The sequence below is a fragment of the Astatotilapia calliptera genome, chromosome 4 (genome assembly GCF_964374335.1).
Source record: "Astatotilapia calliptera chromosome 4, fAstCal68.1, whole genome shotgun sequence".
NCBI classification, from domain to species: Eukaryota; Metazoa; Chordata; class Actinopteri; order Cichliformes; family Cichlidae; genus Astatotilapia; species Astatotilapia calliptera.
Window position 1 is genome coordinate 35,767,871 of NC_137425.1, and position 22,220 is coordinate 35,790,090.

Genomic DNA, 22,220 nt, shown 5'->3' on the forward strand with positions numbered 1-22,220 from the left:
CTTCTAAATGATTCCTTGTAAACTTCTTCCTCTTCAGTCACAAACAAACAGGAAGTGATGTCACATGTGTTCCTGTCCACACAGCAGAATGAGTCTATTGCTGACAGTGATGTACAAACAGAGTGAGCATTTCTGAGGCCCAAAATAAACTGAGTAGTTCACTGAATGAACAATGGACTGTGAGCTCAGTTCCTTCATCATTAGTATGGATTATATATGTATATGTATTATATTAGTATCATATATATCAGGTGCTGCTGCTTTCAGTCATTGTGCAAATGTGCTGTTTGTAAGCTTGTAAAGCTGCAGTCAGCTGAGACTGAAGAAGTCACCTGATCAGTGAGCAAACGTTTCTGAAAACGTCCAGATGAACAGAATCAACCTTTTGGGATCAGCCAGCAATGCAGCATCATTGTTGTTCAGCTTCAGAGGTTTGCAGGAATGAACTGATGACCAGAAACAGCTGCAAAGTCCAAGAAAATACCAGCTGGAGTTCAGCTGCATTTGAAGAAGTCAAAGAAAAGTAAGGATGGCAAAGGGCGACGTTTTCTTCCAAAGAGCTGCAAACATGGTCGACGCCTCATTAGAAGAATCATCTGGACATTTGTGAGGAACTCTAACCAAGAAAGCAACGTCACACAGATCCAACAGACAGTTTCCATGACTGCAAGTGTTGAGTGGAAAAATGCTACATTGCATTATTGCATCCTCTCACCACAGGAGGCGCTGTTGGCAGCACTGATTGCTGATCAGCTGTTCTCTGATGATCTGATTGATACTGTGAATAACGGGACTCACTGAACTCTGTGACACAGTGAAGATTACAGAGTTTAACTTCACCCTTTAAGACTGACCACAGAACCAAGTCCGCCAGAGCTTTTGTTATATTTTTACATGCTGTGGAGCCATTTGTGGGAGCATTTCAAGTTGCTATACATCAATACAACTGTTATAGCCCTAATTTTAATAATATGTATGCATTAAGTCCATAGTAACTACATAAACTGCAAAAAAAACCTCTGCTCATCCATCTCTGTGTGTATCAGGATACATTTGGTTCATAATACACAGAAAAATCAGAGTTATTACCTGTAATAAATGTGAAAGATTCCTGCAGTGATAACCAGGCAGGACTGAAACACATCCAAGCTGTCACCACGGTAACAGCACCGCCCATCCACAGGTGAGGGGAGGAGCAAAAAGAGGGACTTTGACCATTTTATACTAAAAACACTCAACTAATGTTTCTAATATGAAACAAATAAGCCCACATTAATGTGAGCGTTTATTAAATAATAATAATGATGATTTCCTCCTGATCTCATTTCCACAGCAGAGAAAACTGTGGTGTATATTGAGGTGGAGGGTGTGGTCTGTGGCTCAGGTGTAGAGTGAGGGTGGGGTGCACCACAGCAGCATGCTGGGACTGCTGAGGGTGGAGGAGGGAGTGATGATGACATCAGAGCTGCAGCACAGAGACCAGTGAACACACAGTCTGTTCATCTTTGCATAGATACAATATACAGCACAATATTGAATGACAGACACGCTGTGGGAGCTTCCACAGATACACTGACGTCAGCATCCAGAGTCCTCCTGCTGCTCCCCCCTCAGAGCCCCGTGATCAGCACCAACACATTCAGTTAGATGACAGAGTCCAGCTGCAGCTAGAATCAGCTCCCCTCTGTGAACAACAGCACAGCGTCAGTGTTTCACACTCAGTGAAAGGAGGAAACAGCAGAAGAACACCATGTGTGCTACGTTTCCCAGGACACACTACAAACTGCACAAATACAGAGCAGCACGTGGAAGGACCTGGAGCTGCATTTACAGAGCTGCAGACAGCGTGATGTCCTGTATGGACAGGTGGAAGGAAGCAAGTCCTCAGCTGGAACACTCGTGTTTGTCCACAGACAGGAAACACAGCAGGAAACTTCCTCACAGAAGTGCAGCTCATGGATAACACACTTCCTGTCAGTCAGAATGAGGCTGCAGCCAAACACAGAAAGGTGTTTTTGTCCAGATGAGCCCAGAGAAGAAACACGAGTGTTCACAGACATCAGAAGCTCAGAGAGGTGAAACATGAGGTTGGAGTCCTCGTCAGCATCCAGAAGAGCTGCTGTGAAACCCTGAGTACTCATGACAGACTCTGATGGCACAAACACATCATGATTCAAACAGAAAGACAAACATGGAGCTCCTGATCCTCCTGCATGAGAACAAGCTGACATGAGCGCTGTGTCTGAGAGTGTCTCCCTGTCACAGTGACAATAACACAGCTGCTGCTCACAGTCATTAAACTGACCTGAGGTCAGCTGTGCTCCTTACATATGAACCATGTGACCTCACATCAGTGCTGTGGATGACTGTAGTCATAGAAGAGTAGAGCTGTAGCAGGTGGTGTGAGGAGGAGGTGGTGTATTCTAGTTAACGCAGTACTGAAACACTCCAGCAGAGGGCGCTGTTAAGTCCTTATTGTAACACAGTTACTGTGTGCAGTTAGACTTCATACATAATCTGCACTTATTTCCATCAGACATGCTGTCAGTAAATGATTGGTTTCTATTGATTCTACTTCCTGTTGACTCGTTTGATGACAGTGAAACAATCACAGCTGATTGTGTGATGATGTAAACTGTCACTGTTACATTCAGTGTGTGTGACATAATGTTAGTGCAGGCTGATAACAGCCTGGTTCTGTTAGAAACACATGAACGTGTCCATAGATCAGTGTGTGTTTAACATGAGAGCTTCAGCCCTGCTGATGTGTTAAATAAAGACATGCAGGAAAACTGATGAGACTCTGAAATAACTCTTTATATTTATAATGTAACTCTGCATCAAAAGAACAACAAAGGATCCCAGACAGGTTTCTGTGAACAAAGACCATTCTGATGTTTCTGTGTTTCTAACACTTTGACATTATTAGTAAACAGACTGCAGTGAGCAGCATTTATAAAGAGCTTCTATATAAAGATATGACAGCTGTTTGACAAGTTTATCACTCTGTGTTTGGACCTGATCAGTCCAGCTGTTTACTTGAAACATGTTCATTTACCTGTTCTGTTATATTCATGTTCTTGTCTCTGTTGAAAACACATTTTAATGTCCCTCAGATTTTTCTCCCAGATGAATAAATATAAAAATGACACAAACTGACTGCAGCTACTTTTTGTCCTTTCTGTCAAAAACCTTCATGTGACTCATGAGAGACACGTTTCAGCTGTTTGTGACAGATCAGAGGCCAACAAGTCATTTATAACACTTTCCATCATTGTTTAAAGTTCTCAGTGTTTCTGTGTTGCTGCGTATAGGATCTCCCAGCATCATCACTGTGCTGTCCAATCATTGTGTGCGAGGTTACCCTTATAGTGCGATGTGTGTTTGCACAAAGAGAAGCATGTGTGTCAAATATAAATAAGCACAGAACAGAAACAGCTGCTCGTTTCTTCTGTTTAGAGTCAAGTTAGTGTTTTGTGTCTTTGTTTGAGGCCTGATGTCGAGCAGAGGTGTGTGTAACTGCACTGCTCTGTTATATGTGTGAAGTGTGTGCTTCTCTTCAGCATCATCTTTGTCACTGCTGATTCCTTTGTGTCATCATGTGTTGAGAAGAGAGAACAGTTATAACGGAGGAGCAAAAGGAAGCCCTGAAATCTGCATCAACAAGGAAGTGTTGGCTCACCAGTGATCCCAGCAGAGCCACTGGTTTGGCTCCAGTTGTTCTAGATTCAATGATGTTGTTGCTACAGATACATGTCAGCATCTTTATTGAATTTAATATGAAGCAGAAATGGTGTCATTAGGAGAAGAAGAGGAGAACAAGTCCGGCGAGGAGGCAGCAGCTCTTAAAGATGAAACAGCAGCTCAGCCCTGAGCTCAGAGAGCTGCACATGAAAAAGCTCCTCAAGCAGATCCTGTCAGAGGTTTGTCATCAACAGGAGGAACTGTTCACATCATAGGATGAAGATGCTGTCAGCTGGATGAAGAAGGTTATTTAATGCAAACGTTCACACTGAAGTCAAATTGTTGTCGTGTTGAACAGATTCATGTACTGATCGTCTCCAGAATGTTAGAAGAGCTTCAATGAATCATTAGAAACAACTTACAGCTGCACAGCTGTGTCAAACACATCTGTGTGTCATTGTGGGATTGTTGTGTTTCTACATGTGACACACGTCTAAAACATGCACACAATCTGAACACAAACAGGGACTCATGTGTTCCCACAGCCAGATGCTGAGAGCCATTTCCTTGTAGTCCTGTGTCTACATACATGAACCATTAGATGTTATTGGAATGATTGTCAGCTCTGATAGTTTCATGTGTGTTTAGCTGGACGCTGTTTGATCCTCGACATGTTTAAAGGTGTCCAGTCCTGAGACACTGGGGCTGGAAACAGCTGTGATGTCATTGGACTGTCACACAGACAGAAGTGCATGAAGTGAGCAGCCGAGGAGCCGCTGATGTTTTGGATTCAACAGCATTTGAAAGGTCGACACAGACACATTTGCACACAGAAAGCTGAATCTGTCATATGCCACAGTGAACTCACTGTTCAGTGTTTTTCAGGAAGCTTCTTAACTGCCTCTGCTGCCAAACAAGCAGCTGATGTCCTTGAGAAGAAGCTGAAGAAGTCTTCAACAACAAATACAGGAAGTGGACTTTCAAATACTAGATTCACTTTAGACTCACAGAGAAATGACTCAACCAGCTGTGTTTGACTATATGAAAGGTCAGTGTGTGTCTGCACACAGACTGTTGTGTTGGACTGTTATTCAGTTGTCTGCTGAATGTTTTCAAATGTCTGCATCTCAGCTGTGATGAGGCTGGGGGTCATGGGAGGCCACCGTAGCAGCCTCTTCAACATCATGACATCATCATAAATGCTGCTGGACTGTCTGATGGGCTGACGGTGAAAAAGCCGTCGGGAAGGAAACAGAAGACGTTTCAGAGGCTGCAGCAGATTTCTTTGATTCGGGGCCTTTTTCAGCTTTATTGGACAGAGCAGTGAAGATAAGTGACAGCAAAGCAGAGAGAAAGGGGGCGTGGCCCGGGTCAAAGCCAGGCCAGCTGCTCTCCACCTCGTGGTCACCTGCTCATCCTAGTGAGCTCCACCAGCAGCCCTTTCACACACTTTACACTGTCAAACACTGTGTGTGGACCTCAGCTAACAACAGGCTGCATTTAAGTCTGGACTACATGCTTTTATATTGTTTTTATTCCATCAGCAGCTCAACATCATGAGCAGCTTTGACATAAAGACATCAAACTCAAGCTGACTTTAAACTACTTTTAATACAGGGGCTCAAAAACAACAACATCTTTATTATATATCAGGACACAAAGTCATTTCATCTCAAAGGGAAACAGCTTTATTTGGAATAACCAGCACTATCAACTGGTTTGGGATCTCCACCAGTTTCATGTCTTTGCAGCTTCTCCAACAAAGTTCCTGTAAAATCAGCATGTTTGTCTTTATTGGTTTGATAGTGATTGATTATTCAGTCCCAATCTGCTGTCATCTAAAGAACAAAATGATGTTTCTATGAGTCACAAAGCTCCAGATGTTGTCGGCTTCACAAAGAAAACAAAGAACTTAAACACAAAGTGTTTGGAGCCAAAATGTTCCCAAGCTGCTCTTTTTGAAATGGCAGAGGTACAGTGGTGTCTAACAGCACACTGTGGAAGGCAAACATGTTATTGTTGGATGAAACTTCATGAATCCTTTGTAGATTTGAGCTGTTGGAGCCTTTCTTTTCTCTTCAGGTGTACAGATGCTGAGGAGGCAGGTGAAGCAGGTGGAGCTGTTGTGATGCTGGCAGAGGGTGTGTCTTAGTAACTCTGTGAGGCAGAACTGGATCCAACATTGTGGATGTGTTGATGTTGGAGCCATTAAGAGTCTCTGGCCACACTGTAGGATTTCCCTTTGATCCACTGTGGGGGCATTTTGGAGTCTGTCAGTGAAACTCTTCATGTTTGTGTTTGACTCCAGTTTATAGAAACAGAGAAATGTGTCATGCTTTTGTTCGGCCTCCACAAATACACACATTTGTTCATTGGTTGGACTTTTTGGAAGGAGACACATTGAAAACCATGTTAATAAGATCTTGTTGTTTCCTGTGGATCCGACACAGAGAGTGGACTTCAGACAGAAAGCGTGGAAGAGATTTTAGAGGCCGTGTGTGGCAACAGGAAGTTTCTGTGTGTTTGCTGATCTTACATGTGGAAAACAACACGTGATGTTTGTGAAGTTCTACAATGATCATTGTTCTCACAGCATTTTGAGTGGGAACAGTTCAAACTGGGAGTAGTGGGAGTTATTTACTGATTGAAACAAGCTGAATGTTTCTGTGACGATGAAGATCAGCAGCTCAGCTGATCAATGAACTGACATCTATCAGTCGTTTCATGAGATGAAGTCATCAGCAGACATTTGTTCTGACTGTGTGATGAATGTCAGAACGTCAGGGCTCTGCTTTAGTCACTGCTTGATGATCATTGGCTCATTGTTGAATCCAGGGGCCCAGTCTGACCTCTGACCTTTGCTGCAGGTCTTCTGTGTTATCTCCACTTTCATGTCTGATCTTCTGCTGTATCGTCCAAAATAAACATCTGGATCATTTCCAACACTTCAGCAGATCTTTAGTTTGGGCAGTGCAGCACAAAATAACACATATTGTACTATACTGCCCACTTCCTGATCTTATTGGATCTGTGTGTGAGGTTGGTGAAGGAAACACATGTTTACTGAGTGAGTCGCTGCCATTAGGAACTAGTTTTTATATCACAGCCTGGAAATCACACAGGACCATTTCTGCAAGTGAAAAGTCGTCATTGGAGGAAAATCATTGTGTAGTTTGTGCGACTGAAGAATTGTCCCAACTACATGTGCTGCTGACCCTTGACCTTTTCTTTAGGTGCACAGAGGAGTCTGTGGAAACATCCAGAACTGAGGCATCTTGTGTACAAACGTGTTCAGACCAGATGTCAAATGATGTCAGATGTCATCCGTGAATGGATGCAACTGTGGATCGTTCCAATAAAATGAGACAGTTTTGTAAGTACAAGCCCACTACAACCCATCATCAACATTTTAAATTACATTATACATCTTCACTGATATAAAGCACCACTATTTTAACCTGATTCACTTTTTCCACCCTAACAGTTCATTCCTCAAATCAAACAAGATATTTGACCCTAAAAAAATGCATCAACAAATAATTTTGTAATAAAATATTTATTCTTCAACTTTTACAAGTGAAATCAAACAAGTGTGTTTAAGAGTGAAACCAGAGTGGAAGCTGCTCATACAGAGTCCAACCCAGGCTAAAGTAAGCTGAGTAGAGCAGCACCATCAAAGTGTCGGCTCTCTGAACACGGTGCAAGATCGCCATCTGCAGGACAAAACTAGTTTTTCTCGCCCTCCTCGTCAACATCAAGATGATGTCATCGTACAGCAACTGATTCCCTGTCCGTCTGGAACAAAGCATTTACATTAAAAAAGACATTTACAGAAAATACAAACACCAACAACACATCTCATCATCACATGATATTTTATTATTTATTATATTATATATTTTTATTGTACCATCAACATCAACAAACACCAGCATATTTTCTTTGAGATTGAGTAGAGTGGACCTTTCCCTTGGTTCACTTCCTGCTCGCAGCATCAGCTGACCTCTGACTTCCTGGTTAAGGTCTCTCAGCGTTGACTGGAATATCAAATCAGACTCACACCATGTTCTTGTAATGTGGTCATGTCTGTCAGCTGTTTGAAGAGCATCTCTGGCCTAAACACAATAGGAAGAACAACAACACGGCAAAAAAAAACAACACATTTCCATATTAGATGAAGGGCACCGTAACTGGAAATGGTAACATTCATCTGATGCTGCTTTGGATTTATCTTCTGTTTTAGATCAACTTTGATCACTTCGAGCCATCTTAAGTCCGTTTGTTCTAACTTCTCACTAACATCTCGTATGATTTAAGATCCCTGCTGTTCCTCACCTGCCCTGTAGGTTTGTGCTTTGACCTCCAGAGGGCGACAAATCAGCACAGACAGAGAGCTCCATTCAAACTTTGCTGCCATCAGGAATAATGCTTCAAATATAATCATCAGTGTTTGAGCAGTTATGATATCAGGGACAATCTAGACATGTGTGACAATACTGAACATGTCACATGACACACCTCAAACATCATGTGATCCACTCTCAGTCTGCACTTTCATTCATGACTTCAACAGGTTGAAATGAGCTTTGAAGAAACATTCAGTGAAATAAATCTTTCATGGATTCATGTGAGCAGCAGATGAACTTTACAAAGAATCAGTGGATTTATCTTCTGTTTTAGATCAACTTTGATCACTTCGAGCCATCTTAAGTCCGTTTGTTCTTCTCACTCACTAACGTCTCGTATGATTTCAGATCCCTGCTGTTCCCCAGCTGCCCTGTAGGTGGCCTCAGTGTGTCTCACACCATTTACAGATGATTACAGGTCGTTTACAGTTCAAACAGGTCCAACATAAGAAATATGTAGAAAATATCCTGCTATAACAGTTTGGGTCAAAGTGCAGATGTTCCAGATGTTCTGAGTCTGTCTGTGTTTCATGTTAACATGTAGATGTTGGACCAAAGTGAAGCTTTTTGATGTGACAGCAGGAATGTGAAGTGTAACTCTGAGCTGTAGGAAATGAAACTAAATGGACTTTTTCTCCTTTATTTATAGTGTTAAAAATCCCAATTCTTTGAATCTTTGGGCTGAAGGAAGGACAATACTCGGTGTATAAATGCTCAATCAACAATCATTTATTTCCATACAATTCAACACATAAGAGCATTACAACGTCCGGACGGGAGAGATGCCTGCAGAGGGTCAGCAGCATGTCTCAAAATGGTGACGGGTTACTCAGCTTTTTATACTCTCTAGTGGCCCCCAGCTAGTCGTAAAAGCCTAAACATTCACATTCTTTCTCTCTTACGGCGCCTAAATTATGACCTCGGCTCCCTGTCTTCTCTGCTCCCTGCAAAGGTGGGGGTATGGAATGTTGTCTATCTCCCTAGACACCAAGTCTCCTGCTTACAACCTTCTTTTGATGATTCAGCAGTAAAGCATGTCAAGAAAACAGTATAAGACATTCACAGCCGATCAAGGATACAGAGTGATGCACACTTATCTAATGAACTACAAAATGATTATGTTCTTTTAACTCAAAAGTATAATGAGGACTAAACTACATACTGATCACACACTCTATATTAAAGGGTATAATATGATCTACAGCAGTATCATAATTCAACTACTTTGATTACATATATAAGGTAACATATGATAACAGAATAATCTCAACATTCCCCCTTTGATCTCTTTTCTCAAAGAGATCACTTACAACATACACTCTAATGTTGCAATGTCCACGTCTCCTTGGTCCTGAGGCCCTCTGTCCCCCTTTAACGGGTGGACCATATGTGTGATGACCTCTGTGTTTACGCAGTTCAGATGCAAGAAAAGTTAGATTTACAACCATACCATCAGTTACAGATGACACTCCCATCACTCCCCAATTTTCCCACAGCTTTATTTTTTATTGCTGCAGCTACCAATATCTTCCAGTTGGGTGATTCTCAGCTTCTTCCTTCGACCTCCGGGGTTAGACCACCCTTTAGTCATTGCACAGTTCTGGGGATTATTCTGCCCCGATTTCAAACAAAGATCTATGGGTTTGTGGTCACCGGCGTGTCCCCCTTTTTGCCAAGAGCCTCTCGAACCTCGTTGGTCTGGTGTTCCTGGTTTCCGCCAACCCCTTCATGGTTATTGCTGTGTTCATGGGATCCATCTTCTCCAGGAGCCCAAACGTCATGACACTTGACCCCAGTTGCTGTCTCAGCAGTCCCTACATCTGTCTCTGCTGTTAGGGGTCCTCATAACTCCGTGTCCCCGTCTGGTGTCTGTTCCTTTCTCTGCAAGAGACAGAAAACCAAAACACCTCTCTCCCTAGCCTTGATAATCTAATATTGTTATCCATTGTTCTTCTAATGATTCAAATTTTGGTTCAAAATGTTATATTCCGGACTTATTCTAATCATAATCTATGTGTGTGTAGAAGAAATCAAAGATTAATGAACCATTTCTAAGTCTAACACATTATAAGCTTAAGTCTTACCATAGCTAAATTATTAAACACACAAATAAACTCATGGAAATTTTCATATCACCAGTGTTTCATGTTCAAACTCAACTTCCACTTTTATTAGTATTCCTCCCTCCAATATTTGCAATTCCCCTCCTTTGGTGTGAAAACTGTTGGTGTGGTCAAGTGGGTGCTATAAAAAACAAAAGCTCAGGACAGAACAGTTATCAGTCATGTGCTTCATACAAAATTGGCATATCTCTATTTTGAATATGGCAAGTCTACCATTCCCCTGTTATTCATAAACATTGTTAAGGTTTTGGCGATCTTCCTCTATAAACTTTAACTGACTTTTTTTACAGTGACCTTCTATGGTCAATAGTAACATATTCCAGTCATGAGTGATATCAAAAGTTTTTTCCACTGTATCATTTGGCATTCCCAATAATATAACATGATACCTTAATCAAAACGAAGCTACTATAGCACAGTTTTTCTTAATGCAAACATCAGTAACTCAAAATTAACAACCAACGGTTTAAATCTCAGTTCCACACTCGCCTGTGAAGCTACAGTCTCCTCCTCCAGTCTCTCTTATCCTCCTGCTCCTGCAAGAACAAAACAAAGCGAAGCATCCACCCTTCTCTTGCCGGCTGGGTGAATTGTTTGTTGGCATTTACTAATCCTAAAGTTGGTGCAGTCATTGTCTCAGTGTCAAGTCAGTCAAAACTTTCAGTCCGTCCATCACAGTCCAGTCACATGCATTCATTCACACACATTCATACCAGATGTTGCTGATAATCGAGTCTCACGCGCGACCTATTCGAGCATCCATCACCAGCAAGATGACGTCATCATTTTAAAAGGAAAACAATTCCTTGTTTTTTCTTTTTGGACCGGATTGACTCGCTGCAATCCTTTTAGACTGAGGACTTCTCATGTGATCAGTGTCCCCTATAAGTGAATTTCTCCCAAGCCAATTACAATCATGGAGAAAAATACTTTGCAACTGTTTACAGTAATAATATTTTATAGCGCTTTCAGGCCTTGTTTAAAGAGCTGATTGTTAAATCATGAACTCACAAAATATCACCACATCACCACTGGTGGATCTCAGATGTGTTTTTTCCTCAGTGCACTGTAACAAAAAGGAAAACAGACGTAACAAACAAAATACTAATAAAAGTAACACAAACTAGGGCCCGTTGCAGACATGTCCAAGCATAAAACTATCCCTCTCTCGCTTACGAGAAAGAACACAAGCCAAAGCTCACTGATAAAATCAAGCTAGCGCTAAACCAAAACCAAACAATCAACCAGAAATTCACAGGAACGTTTTGCTTCCTGCCGGGACAATATTGTGTGGGAATGAGAACCTCAGGTGCCGTAACACCTTTTGTTCCTCCTTGAATTAAAACTCAATCACAGAAAATGCCGTACTCCTAAAACTTACACCACTAATTCATCATCTTCACTCTGTGCCACTGTTCCTCATCAGTGCTGTGTGAAGCACAGCAAAGAATTCAGTCAAGGCCTTGAGCCATAAACAGACATCACGCACAGACATTGTTTTCATAACCAAACCGTTTTAGACCTTATTAACTCTACCTGAATGCCCTCTAGGTGACATATAACACATTCTAAGTAATCAATGGCTCCTCATAAAAATTATGTATTGGGATGTTTGTGTGCAGCATTTTGCATATCAGCATAAGCAAAGCGTTCTTCATTGCATCAGCGTGTGTGTGTGTGTGTGTGTGTGTGTGTGTGTGTGTGTGTGTGTGTGTGTGTGTGTGTGTGTTCATCACTTTCCTGTTCTGGTGTTCTGGGTAAACCACGGCCTGAAGCGTGCCCTGGGGTCCTGCCCCCCTCCTTTTCAGTTCGTTTGCGACCATTGCTGCTGCTGCTGCTCAAAGTTCAGTCCGTCCTGGTTCTGACCCCAATTGGGGCAGTCCTTTCTCCAGTGTCCCTGCTCACCGCAGGTGAAACCTGCATCTTCTTCTGTGTTTTTTGTCCATTCTGAGGTGCCTTCTGACCTCAGTTACTCCTCCTGTCTCGGTCCCGCCCTTTTTGCTGCCCGATGATCATTGTTGGTCCATCACTGTCCTGCACAGTTTTAATGCAAAGTTATCAAGGTCAGCATTCTTTTGCTCGGCCTTACTTTTCATTCGGGCTTGGCGGGCGTCTCGTCACAGCTCTGTCAGCTGACGCAGTCTGGGAATTTTCCCCCGTGTAGTGAAACGGGCCTTGGGTTTAGTGCTCTCCGTCTCTGCTGCATGAGATCACATTCCTGCAGCACTGTTGACATTTTCAGGTCGTTGTTGTGGGTCCAGCTGTTGCAGCATTTGGTCAGGGTCACGTAGAGGGGAGGGCAGGAGTCCAGTTCAGCCTCGGCTTTCAGGGCCGCAAAGCAGCCTGTAATTAAGCATAAAGAGAAAAAACAAAAACAGAACAAAACAAACGAAAAACAAAAACAAACAAACAGGAAAATGATGTTGTGTTGGCTGTGTTATTCAGAGAGGGGAGAAACACCGGGACCAGGCCCTGTGTCAGCCTTCTCTCCCCCTTTTTTTGTTTTTTCTCACCATATAATCCACTCATGACCCGCCAAGCTGACAGGACAACACAGGTACATATTAAAATTCTTAAGATCATGTTCAAAAGCCCAAAAATGGACTTTTCTTTCATTCAGAAATCACTTGTATTAATCAATCAGCAGAAAACATGTCACAATTTGACTCTTTTTACCACTAAATTTGTTGTGTCTTGCCTGGTTGGTTAGACCAGTGTTTCTTTTTTCTTTTTTGTTAAATTGTTGTCCTGCAACCCAGAGAGTTTCTTTGTCAGTAATGTATAAACTTTATTATTTAACAACAGAAGTATGTTAAGTTTCGCTGCTTTAACCTTGTTGGAAAATCTTCACATGTTCATGAGTGTAAGCTGTTTCTTCATTGCATGTGTGTGCATTTTGTAGGCAGGCAGGTTAATTTTATCTTTTTCTCAAACCAGGTGTTACCTTAAAAGGAGCCTTTCTCTCACATTACTCTGCTTGTGTGCGTTTTTGTTTCACCTTTTGTTGTGATGCTCCGGACGCCTTCCCAACCTCCACAAGTCCGTTGGCCCCAAAATTCAACCGAATTTCATGTGCTCTTAAAACCTTCATTCCTCCTCTAATTCTCTCCTCGCTGCTGTCTGTTTCACAGCTGCTGATTCGTGCTGGGTGTGGTTCCCATTACCTATAATTTTGCTTCGGCCGCTGTGCTTGTGGGGGCAGTTGGTCCAGGTCCGCAGCTTCCTGTATTAACACACTAAGAGATTTATTTAATTTCATTTTCATCACTGTTAAACAGATAAGCAGGCAACACGCCTACCTTGACAGCATAAACTGCACGCCAGTCTCCCAACACATTCCTCTCTCTATAATTCTCCACTACACACCTCTTACCATCTCTCTTTTTATTCTTATTTTTCTTATTACACCACAGAGTAATACACCCAATTATGCCCGTCTATCTCTATGTGGCTCCAAATTCCCTCTTTATTTAATTTCACACTCGTCAGGGGACAGGCACACAACAATTTCAACCACTGAAACGAGGAATTCAACCTTTTTATATTTCACCTATGATAGAACTCAACCTTAGATGTAAAAGCATTCTCTTGTTCTATTCCAGAATAAATGTGAACCCGTGATTACACGGCCGTTCCAGAGTTATTCTGCAGCTATGCGGGAGTCCTCAGTTCCCAAGTCGCCATCTTGGCATCCAGACGCCGCTGGGCCTGGCCGCGCGTCCACGACCAGGAGGGTCGCCACACCTTGAACAAATTAGTTTCCACAGGTACACCAGGCGTCAACCTTAGATCTTAAAGCATCCTCTTCGCACTAATGTCCTCCTATTCAAACACATCAACCGTCACTGTGACTGTGTTCACACTTCACAACCAGAAACACACTCAGAGCGCGCGTCACACAAAACAGCACCCAGAGCGCCTCACACACACTCACCCACAGTGAGACACACAGAGAGCGCTCCTCATCAGCAGAAATTTGCACAGAAACCTCTGAGCTCAACTGTTAGAATTCTTTTGAAACACAACAACCAAAGACCAAATACCCCTGTCTCTGCGTTATGACCGCCACAACGGGGCAAAATCGCATCATAAAAGTGATGCCTGCGTCCCCTGAAGTTATACCCGACACCATAAACCAGGTTTTGCTCTATGTACTTCTTGGCAAGTAAAATTTTACTTTATTTTACGGCCGCAGCCCTTATGACTCGACAGACACCATAAACCACCGTCAAACCTCTATTCAATGTACTGAAACCAGCACCAACCACTACTGCACTTCACGGCCGTACCACCGGAACACGCCGTATCATAAACCAAAACCTACGGACGTGTTGCGCTTTCGGCGTTGCCAGCGTTTAACTGCACCGTGAGCCAGCATCTGCTTTTCCTTAAACAACTTCTATTTCATAGCCGGCAGGAGCAAGGACTTAACAGTAACCATAAACAAACTTCGAAACCTCGACTTCAATGTACTGAACTTATGGCCACGTCTCCAGAAGAAATTCTAATGTATTATTGCTACAGAAGCCAGTATTAGACTAAGTTAAATGTGGAAGGTAAAGTGGCTGCAACTAGTCCAACGTAGTATGTTATTAGTATCTCGGTAGAAGCAGTTTACTGCAACTAGTCCAACGTAGTATGTTATTAGTATCTCGGTAGAAGCAGTTTACTGCAACTAGTCCAACGTAGTATGTTATTAGTATCTCGGTAGAAGCAGTTTACTGCAACTAGTCCAACGTAGTATGTTATTAGTATCTCGGTAGAAGCAGTTTACTGCAACTAGTCCAACGTAGTATGTTATTAGTATCTCGGTAGAAGCAGTTTATTTAACACACTGGAATTCAGCCTCAACTTATGTTGTTAGTATCTTGCGCCAAAAACCAGACACCGACAATTTAATGTGAAAATACATGTGACTCAGTGAACAGATTAATTTGGAAAGCCCAATATGCACATTTGGTATAATACAACAGGCTGTGCTTACCTTTTTATTTTTGGACCGGTCCTCTGTTCACCTCGCCTCACGATCTCACCAAAGGTCAAATCTGCACCTCCTCAGCACACCAAAGATCCGGGTCACACGGCACCAAGTTGTTAAAAATCCCAATTCTTTGAATCTTTGGGCTGAAGGAAGGACAATACTCGGTGTATAAATGCTCAATCAACAATCATTTATTTCCATACAATTCAACACATAAGAGCATTACAACGTCCGGACGGGAGAGATGCCTGCAGAGGGTCACAGCATGTCTCAAAATGGTGACGGGTTACTCAGCTTTTTATACTCTCTAGTGGCCCCCACCTAGTCGTAAAAGCCTAAACATTCACATTCTTTCTCTCTTACGGCGCCTAAATTATGACCTCGGCTCCCTGTCTTCTCTGCTCCCTGCAAAGGTGGGGGTATGGAATGTTGTCTATCTCCCTAGACACCAAGTCTCCTGCTTACAACCTTCTTTTGATGATTCAGCAGTAAAGCATGTCAAGAAAACAGTATAAGACATTCACAGCCGATCAAGGATACAGAGTGATGCACATTTATCTAATGAACTACAAAATGATTATGTTCTTTTAACTCAAAAGTATAATGAGGACTAAACTACATACTGATCACACACTCTATATTAAAGGGTATAATATGATCTACAGCAGTATCATAATTCAACTACTTTGATTACATATATAAGGTAACATATGATAACAGAATAATCTCAACAATAGGAAAGTGTAGGAGAGCAACAGATGAACAAGCGTTACTGTAACAGGAAACATCAGAGGATCTTTATGTTCATCATCATCACTGTTTCCTTGTTCTGTCACAAACACACACTTCCTGCTCTCTCTCTGATGGATCTGATTGGCTGTTTCATTCACAGGAGGTCAGGGCGTCACACAAACAGCTTTAACTGCACAACGACACACTTTAAATCATCTGCAGACAAACCTGTGTGTTTGATTTATGAAGAAATAATAAAGACGTGTGTACAGCTGTCCATGAAGCAGCTTCTCACACAAACTCTGACACTTCAGCCACTTTAATTCCTGCAAAGCTGCGTAATAAAGAGCTGTGACTGCTATGAGCTGCTGATGATGACTGCATGAAGCTCTCAGCTGAAGCTTCTTTCATTTAGTTTAATGTTAATGTCGCCTTTTTAAGTCTGTGTGAGGATTTTAATGACACACATTAAAGGAGCTTCTTTGATTAAAACCAAATTCATGTTGATTTTCAGCCTGAAATGATAAAAACTTTAATAATTCTGTTTATAATCATCAACCTGGAGACTAATGAAAAGTATAATAGTGAAAGAAAGCCTTTATTATTTGAGTAATGCCTGAATCTGCTCAGAGACGGAGACAACACAGAGGTGTTGATGACAGTTTGACATTAACTGAATTAAAAACAAAGTGCTCTTATTGTGAAAATCTGCCTCCTACTTCTTTAAATCATTTTTATGTATTTTTTAACCTCACAGTGAAACATTGAGGCATTAATCTGACACAGTTTGATCAGCAGCTGTGTTTTCACTGACGTTTCACTTTGATTTGTTCAGACTGAGCAGAGAGGATCGGTTCTCTGTGTGCGCACTGCTGAGAAACACAAGCTCATTTCTGCTGTTTCATGAAAACAGTGTTATGGAGGAACAAGAAGTTCAGCCTCTAAACTCTCAGCGTGAGGACTGAGTGAAGAGTTTCAGAGCAGAGAGTTTTGGCTCACAGATTTTAGCGTCTACACAAAGAGACGATTACGCACTTGATCTGAGAACATCTCCACCTCCTACAAACAAACTCTCCTACGAGCAGCTGTAACAACTAGGGATGGGTATTGATAAGATTTTCACGATTCCGATTCCACTTTCGATTCTGTTTAACGATTCGATTCTTTATCGATTCTCTTTAAAAAAGGAGAACACTAAGGTCGATTAGCTTAGAGCTTTGTTTTATATCTTCTCTTTGAACAAGATAGAAATTTAGGAGTAACATGGCCTTACAAACCCAACAGTGAGATCTTAAGAGATCCAGCCTACGGTTCTTCAATGGGGTGTCACAGGATCCCCAGGAAAAAAAACTGTAAATGTAAAATAATAAAATAAATATTCTTCTGTAGCAATAACAAAGTATAACATAAATGATTCTGTAGCAATTACACAAGAATATCCAGTAATGTCCCTGCCTACAATTAAACACATTCACTTACTGAAAATCATCTGCTGTGGCAAATGGGTGCAAACCTTTGACCACAAACTGAGTCTCTGCTCGGTGACATTCGTCTATCCTGCCTGAAAGGAGACGCTGCCGCTAGACTGCAGCAAGAACTGCCAGCATCTGAGCCAGACTCTGTCTCTCGTCATGGTCACCTAAATGCACAGTGATGGCAGGTTTGTAATAAGGCAGATCACGCTAACATAATATGCACTGTTAGTTGATTATTTACCTGCCGCATTAACGGGCGAGGACGTGCAAATGTTACCGCTGCTGCTGGGTTGAGATTCACGAGTCCGGAGCGGAATTAAAAACACGACATTCATTTAAGGTCATCGCGTGTTTTGTGAGCAAATGCTTTTGCATATTCGTAGTGTTTCCTCCCTTAAATGAAACATCTACTTTGCAAGTATTGCAAGTTGCCCTGTTGTCATCCGTTCTCGTAAAGTATAACCAAGCTTTTGAGCATTTGAGCCGCTTACGCGCCGTGTTTCCTGCCAGGTAAATGACGCTCCGCAACGCGGTGACGTCATTCGGGGCGACTGGAATCGATAAGGGAATCGTTTGCAAAAATGGCAAACTATTCCAAGGAATTGAAACAGTGGGAACCGGTTCTCAACAAGAACCGGTTTTCGATACCCATCCCTAGTAACAACCACAACAGGCAGAAGACTGGATTTCTTCAGGTCAGATTTCATGCAGTTTGCATAAATTGTGTGTCACAGACATTGTAGTTCACATTTGTGTGACTCGTTTAAATCTTCTCCTCCTGAAAGTGAAACTCTTACAAACACATAAGGACACAAAAATCCTCGTGTCCACAGCTTTCAGTCCCAAACTGACTCTGAGCCTCGTCAGTAAATCCGTCAGCTTTTTACCATCTAAAGAAGTCGTTGTGCTGCTGCAGACGTTAGTAAATCTGACCCGAAATGTTCTTTTTTCTTTAAACTCACAGGCTGCTCTCCTTTAAATGACCTGCAGGAATCAGCAGGGTCAGAACATGTGTGTGTGGCAGAGTCTGAGCAGAAACCTGCTGCAGGTTGATCAAACTAAAGTCATATTAAGGAGCTACTGGCACAGAATTAAAGTTATAAATGAAGTTTACAGAACACTGTTTGCCTTTAATTCTCTAAGCACAGATAAATGAACACCATTGGACTTTATCAGAAATGAATGAAATATCACTGGGATCAGGTGTAAAGTGACACGTGGAAGACTGGGTTTGTTTTTTAATACTTAAAGTTATCAAACAGAAACAACAGAAGTCCAAATGTTGCACTTGAATACAGAGAGAACAGAAATGATGGAGGAATCATTTAGTTCCACTCAGAAATATGAACGTCAGGTTAATCAGACGATGGACTGAAGAACAATCAGAGTGTTTCCATATAGAAACATCTGTTTGTTCTTAATCACTCACTCAAAAAAGAGAAACTGGATGCCTGTTACATTTACAGGAGTTTGAAGAAAACATGTTTCTGAAATGAACATAATTAAATCATACAGGGAGTGCAGAATTATTAGGCAAGTTGTATTTTTGAGGAATAATTTTATTATTGAACAACAACCATGTTCTCAATGAACCCAAAAAACTCATTAATATCAAAGCTGAATGTTTCTGGAAGTAGTTTTTAGTTTGTTTTTAGTTTTAGCCCCCCCACACTCCCTAGCAGATCATTACATGGAGAAACCTTTGGAATGCAAGCATGCTGATCCACACAGGTGTACACACGGGTATTCACAGACGCGGACTACAGCTTTCTTGGCTGCTGCCTCAAAGCACATTGTGCGCTGTCTATCTTGCGTGCTGCACAATATCGTTTATTATTTAGTATCTACTGATATCTACTGCTAGCTAGTTTATTGTGATGGTGCTTTTTTTTATTTTATTATGTTGCTCTTTGTTGTTTGCTGTCTCCTCTGTTTGTTTTTTCTCCATACAGGTGATCCAGGTGTTTTTTGTTTTTTTTGTTTGTGTTTTTTTTTTCTTTCTTCCCCCCTTCTCACCGTCTCTTCTCCCCTTTGGTTTTCTTTCGCTCCCTCTCTTTCTTTCATTCTTTCTCCCTGTCCTATCCCCCAGTCATGTCTGTCCCGTTTGTAGCAACTGAAAATAAAATAAATTCATAATTATAATAAAGGTAAATCAAATGGACCAATATGGCAAGGCCATGATGATCCACTTGGTAAAATAAATCCGCTTGGCATCTTTCTTGGCCTTAAGACAACAATTCTGATGCTAAAGATCCAAACGGGACAAAAAAAAAAAAAAAAAAAAAAAAAATACATTTCTGACATTCAAAAACAAAACAAAAAGAAATCAGCGACCAATATAGCCACCTTTCTTTGCAAGGACACTCAAAAGCCTGCCATCCATGGATTCTGTCAGTGTTTTGATCTGTTCACCATCAACATTGCATGCAGCAGCAACCACAGCCTCCCAGACACTGTTCAGAGAGGTGTACTGTTTTCCCTCCTTGTAAATCTCACATTTGATGATGGACCACAGGTTCTCAATGGGGTTCAGATCAGGTGAACAAGGAGGCCATGTCATTAGTTTTTCTTCTTTTATACCCTTTCTTGCCAGCCACGCTGTGGAGTACTTGGACGCGTGTGATGGAGCATTGTCCTGCATGAAAATCATGTTTTTCTTGAAGGATGCAGACTTCTTCCTGTACCACTGCTTGAAGAAGGTGTCTTCCAGAAACTGGCAGTAGGACTGGGAGTTGAGCTTGACTCCATCCTCAACCCGAAAAGGCCCCACAAGCTCATCTTTGATGATACCAGCCCAAACCAGTACTCCACCTCCACCTTGCTGGCGTCTGAGTCGGACTGGAGCTCTCTGCCCTTTACCAATCCAGCCACGGGCCCATCCATCTGGCCCATCAAGACTCACTCTCATTTCATCAGTCCATAAAACCTTAGAAAAACCAGTCTTGAGATATTTCTTGGCCCAGTCTTGACGTTTCAGCTTGTGTGTCTTGTTCAGTGGTGGTCGTCTTTCAGCCTTTCTTACCTTGGCCATGTCTCTGAGTATTGCACACCTTGTGCTTTTGGGCACTCCAGTGATGTTGCAGCTCTGAAATATGGCCAAACTGGTGGCAAGTGGCATCTTGGCAGCTGCACGCTTGACTTTTCTCAGTTCATGGGCAGTTATTTGGCGCCTTGGTTTTTCCACACGCTTCTTGCGACCCTGTTGACTATTTTGAATGAAACGCTTGATTGTTCGATGATCACGCTTCAGAAGCTTTGCAATTTTGAGACTGCTGCATCCCTCTGCAAGATATCTGACTATTTTTGACTTTTCTGAGCCTGTCAAGTCCTTCTTTTGACCCATTTTGCCAAAGGAAAGGACGTTGCCTAATAATTATGCACACCTGATATAGGGTGTTGATGTCATTAGACCACACCCCTTCTCATTACAGAGATGCACATCACCTAATATGCTTAATTGGTAGTAGGCTTTCGAGCCTATACAGCTTGGAGTAGGACAACATGCATGAAGAGGATGATGTGGACAAAATACTTATTTGCCTAATAACTCTGCACTCCCTGTATTCCCAGAACCACCATGTAATGAAGACCACTTTTTGTCTACATGAGGTGCAGGAACAGTCTGTGGAGCAAGAGACACCATACTTCTTACTCCTCTCAAAGGGAACAAGGTGGGATTTTACATCTTTTAGAAACTTCTCAAACGTGATTATCAGTAGAGATCTCATTTCAACTGATTTAACTGATTTATTCATTCCATATTACTGGTTTATTTCCCATTCCCCCCCCCCCAAAGAGATTGGGAACTAAGAGAAATCAGTCTGTAATCCTACAAAAAAAATCTGTGAAAAGAAAATGTTTTGTTGTTCTTCTGCTTCTTTTATCTGGAAATGTGCAACCTAATCCTGGTCCAGATTGCAAATTCTTAAGTACTCCTTGTGATTTCAAAACTCGAACAGGTCTTGGTATCACTCATTTAAATGTCAGAAGTCTTCTTCCCAAACTTGATTTTGTGAAAATTTGGATGAAAGTTAGATACTGATATTCTTATATTATCAGAAACCTGGCTTACTAAATCAATTATTGACAAAGACATTGCAATAATGGGCTATAATCTTTTCCGTTGCGACTGCCCCAGAAAGGGTGGCGGTGTTGCAATTTATGTAAAAAGCAAATTCCATGTTACTGTCGATTCATCGGTACCTGTTCGTAAACAGTTTGAACTTCTTGCCCTCAAGCTCCAACTTTTCAAGGGCTATTTTATTACCATTGTGGGCTGTTATAGACCCCCCTCTGCTAGTAGTGAGGCTTTAGTTTCACTTAGTGAAAAACTATCTACTTTAGATTTTAATGGAATTGTGCTGGCCGGAGATTTCAACTGGGACTGGTTGTCCTCTGCCTCAGACAGTTTTAAATCCATGTGTGATTCATATAATCTCACACAACTAATTTACAGCACATCTCGTCCAAATCTTAAATGCCCAGAAAAGTCATCACTTATTGATTTATTTTTAACTAATATGCCGTATAAATATTCTCACACTGGGGTTTTCGCAAATGATATCAGTGACCACTGTGTGGTAGCTGTAGTCAGACAATTGAAGCTCCCAAAATCAAGGCCACAAATAGCTTTTAAAAAGATGTAACAATGTGACATAATGCAATATAATAGTGTCAGTTACACATTGTGGGTTGCACTGTGGCCACACAGCAAAAATGCCAGTGTTGATTTTTCAGTGTTAGCAGAATTCAACAGAGTTCCGAGTTAGTTCAACACTTAATCGAGTTAAAATAACACATCGGGAGTTGATTCCTGAAA

At 41.7% G+C, this 22,220-nt stretch overlaps 1 protein-coding gene and 1 long non-coding RNA gene across 2 annotated transcripts in view; both read left to right on the forward strand.

The window, feature by feature from the left end:
• Positions 1-3,155, forward strand: part of LOC113017842 (protein NLRC3-like) — a 22,425-nt gene extending 19,270 nt beyond the window's left edge. Inside the window, exon 7 of the mRNA XM_080300562.1 lies at positions 1-3,155. This exon is cut by the window's left edge and continues 678 nt beyond it. The gene's annotated coding sequence lies outside the window, so the exon portion shown is untranslated.
• A 3,548-nt stretch (positions 3,156-6,703) lies between these two features.
• LOC145428431 (uncharacterized) lies at positions 6,704-8,685 on the forward strand. Its single transcript, XR_013908723.1, has 2 exons — positions 6,704-7,057; positions 8,002-8,685. It is a non-coding gene; the product is annotated as an uncharacterized LOC145428431 (long non-coding RNA).
• Positions 8,686-22,220: the final 13,535 nt, after the last annotated feature.